A 3,864-nucleotide genomic window follows, 5' to 3' on the forward strand; every position below is an offset into this window, starting at 1 on the left:
TTCTTTTCAGTACCAGAAGAGGACATGTCTGATTTTTTTTTTTTTTTTTTTTTGCCAATAGACCCTTTTCATGATGCAGTTTAAGATGTCTTTGTGTGCATGTTACTGCAGCATCATTCCAGATGCCAGAACAAATCTTTGTGGTTGTTCTTTGCTTGAGCTTTGTAGAGTATCAATTATTGCTTATAAAACCTATTAACGTTGCACCTTGCTCCAGATCCCACAAGTAAAAAGAAAAGAAAAAAAACTAGCTCCACCAGAACAATACACAACCACTTCTGGAAAAATATTGATAGATTCCATATAAGGATAGACACTGTACATTGTACAAAACAGCAATAATGGAATCTGTAAATTTTATTGGAACATTCTCACCATTTTTAAGCATGTTTTCCAAAATGTACATATTTTTTCTTCTTTCTTTTGTTCCTGATATCTCTCAAATGATGAGCAACAACAGCAATAATTAATCCTTTCTACTATAGGCACAAGGCCTGAAATTGTAGGGAAGGGGTTAAGTTGAGTACATGAACCCCAGTGTTTCATTGGTACTTAATTTCTCAACCCCAAAAGGATGAAAGGCAAAGTCAACCTTGGCAAAATTTGAACTCAAAATGTAAAGACGGACAAAATGTCACTAAGCATTTCATCCAGTGTGCTAACAATTCTGCCAGCTCACCACCTTAACAACAACAATAATAATTCTTTCAAAATTTGGCCCAAGGCTGGCAATTTAAGGGCACTGGGGCAAGTTGGTTACATCAAATACAATATGTGACTAGTATTTATTTTATCAACCCTGAAAGAATAAAAAGCAAAGTTGACTTTGGTGAGATTTTTGCTCACAACCTAGAGACCCAGAAGAAATGTTGCTATGATTTTTTATTTTTTTTTTTTATTTTTTTGTGATGTGCTAAAGATTCTGTCAACTCACTGACTTAACAGCAACATCATCATCATCGATTAACGTCCTCCTTCCATGCTGGCATGGGTTGGACGGTTTGACAGGAGCTGGCCAGGCAGGAGCCTGCACCAGACTTCTGTGTCTGTTTTGACATGGTTTCTATGGCTGGATGCCCTTCCGAACACCAACCACCCTGCAGATAATAATAATAATCTTCCTACTGTAGGCAAAAGGCCTGACATTTGGGGGAGGGATCTAGTTGGTTACATTATAACAGTGCTGTAGTGGTACTTATTTTATCTACCCCAAAAGGATAAAAGACAAAGTTGACTTCAGTGGAACTTGAACTCAGAATGTGAAAATGGACAAAATGCCACTAAGCATTTTATCCAGTGTGCTAATGATTCTACCATTTCACCACTTTAGCAATGCCTTGTCTCTTTTGTCCACCAGGACCATGAGGTGGATTGACAAATCTTGTGTCTCTTAAATACAATGCCTATTAGCACAACTTTCACTCATGGAAAGGTTCCTTTATTATCAGCATTGGTGAAATAAGTATCAGTTTTGTGCTGGGGTTGATGTAACCAACTCGCCCCTTCCCCACAAATTTCAGGCCTTGTGCCTAGAATAGAAAGGATTATTATTATTTGTATTATTATTAGTGAGGACACATAGCTTAGTGGTTAGGATGTTGCACTCACAATCACAAGATCATGGTTTCAATTCCTAGACCAGGTGGTACACTGTGTCCTTCAGCAAAACACTTCATCTGTGATCACTTCAACACCTGATGTGTGGTGCACCATGCAGCTGCTCAGGCAATGCCGCTTTGATAGAAGGAGTAGCTTATGCACAGCACATGCATTTTATCACTCTAACCAATTTATGCAGGTCATTCTGCAAAAAGCTGAACACTCATATATTGTCTTCAATATGAGAGTCCATTATTATTATTATTATTATTATTAATACATTCCATAAAATGACTGGCAAATGAAGTGAGTCAATGTATTGTGGAAAGAACTCTTGGACAAGACAACCATGCTGACATCAAAATAAAATACATCCATTATACTCGGTAAAGAGATTTGTATAAGGATGGGTATTCAACCATATAAACAATGCAAAATGAAACATATATGAGTAAAACAATGTCTGGTCCCCACAAAACTTCTATGAGATCAGTAACTCTAAATAAGAACTGACTATGATGACCAGTCCAGATGACCTCAGCATGAAAAACTAACATAATATGATATTGATGCTGATGGTTATCACAATAAAAGCAGCTATAGTGATAATCAACAGACTACGTTTTAGCAGTGGTCAACATCATAAAGTTGTCATCAATTATAGCTTAACAATGGAAAACCTACTCCACTTAAACAGTTGATTTCATATGGGAGAAAAAAACACAAGAGATTAGTTCCCTCTAGAGAAAGTATCCTACTCAGTCCCTACAACATGTCTTTGAGCAAGGTTTGACTCATCACTCTGCTGGTATCCTAGCCATTCTCCAAATACTAAAGTCCAAAGACCTGTCTCGAATCTACATTTTCCTTCATTCATTGTCAATTATTATCTTGAATATTTCCAGTACATTATGATCTGTCTTTTTTTTTTTCTTTCCTTTTCAATTCTTCCTCTCTCTTTCACTGTATTTTTCTTTTTGCAGATATTTTTTTAAGAGATGATGTTTGAGTGGGATGGAGGCAACAGACAGATGCATTTAAAAGCTATTTGTCTTGTGATGTCTCATAATGATGATACAGCTATTACTAATGATGATGATGATTTCTTACAGAGGTACAAGACCAGTCATTTGGAAGGAAGGGAACTATCAATGATATCAATTGACACTAATACTTACTTCAGCCATTTATCCACCCTGGACCAATGAAAACTAAAGTTGTCCCCGGTGGGATGTGAACTCAGGATGTAAAAAGCTGTAACCAAAAACTACAAGACATTCTGCCAAACTTTCAAATGATTTTACTAATAAAACAAATAGTTGTTTCTAATGTAGGTACAAGGCCAGAAATTTGAGGAGAGGGGTAAATAGCTCAAATTAGCACCAGTGCTTGACTAGTGCTTTATTTTGTCAATCCTAAGAGGATGAAAGGCAAAGTTGAACTTGGAATATTAGAAGCTGGAATCAAGGAACAAAACACAGCTTTTGTCTTCCCATAATGAAAATTAATCTTAAGTTTCCAACAAGGAAACACAAAAATAGTGGGGGGAAACATTTTCATTCGTATAATTCATTTACCAAGTTTATTCTTAGGTTTATAATAAAATTACAATGAAATTTAAATAATGATAATAATTATAATAATACTAATAATTCAGAAATATATTTATGTATTATCATACTTTGAAAAGATGATTGTGACATTTTTGTCATAAAACAAAGACAACCTCAATAGTCATTCAATAAAATTCTTGTGACATCAAAAACATACAATGCTCGCTGATAAGAATAAATATTCTAAAATGGATTGAGAAATTCAAAGCATTTATTTGGTCTGATAGTAGGACGCCTATCATATCTACAGGATATGCGAGTTTGAGTCTTATGGGCAGCCGTCAACATTTTCTGTCCAAAAGGATTTTTAACCCAGAATTTATATGCTATTATCTATAGCTTTATGTGCTTTTATGTGTGTATATGTAGCAATATGTTACATGATTATTGAAGTTGTTTATGATATATCCTTGATGTATTTGATTGCTTCATTAGTATCAAATATGTATATAATTAGGTTGAGTGGTTAAAAAGTTCACTTCACAACTGCCTAGTGTATGGCATCTTGAACCCACCCATGTCTCCTACTATAGCCTTGAGCTGACCAATGCCTTGAGAGGGAAACTTGTAGATGGAAACTGTACAGAATCCAGCAGTATACTGCATAAGTGCTTCCATGTTTGTCTTTACACTGGCACTCCTTAAAACTTAC

The 3,864-nt window shown here is 35.4% G+C and overlaps 1 protein-coding gene across 2 annotated transcripts in view; it reads left to right on the top strand.

Annotated features, from left to right (window-relative positions):
* The window catches only part of LOC106875604 (vesicle transport protein GOT1B), a 46,551-nt gene extending 43,103 nt beyond the window's left edge, over positions 1 to 3,448 (top strand). The window contains exon 7 of one of the 2 annotated variants that reach the window (XM_014923821.2): positions 2,583 to 3,448. The gene's annotated coding sequence lies outside the window, so the exon portion shown is untranslated. The remainder of the gene's footprint in view (positions 1 to 2,582) is intronic. The other variant, XM_014923820.2, reaches the window with a different exon arrangement.
* Positions 3,449 to 3,864: the final 416 nt, after the last annotated feature.

Source organism: Octopus bimaculoides, chromosome 5 (assembly GCF_001194135.2).
Source record: "Octopus bimaculoides isolate UCB-OBI-ISO-001 chromosome 5, ASM119413v2, whole genome shotgun sequence".
In the NCBI taxonomy this organism is placed as follows: Eukaryota; Metazoa; Mollusca; class Cephalopoda; order Octopoda; family Octopodidae; genus Octopus; species Octopus bimaculoides.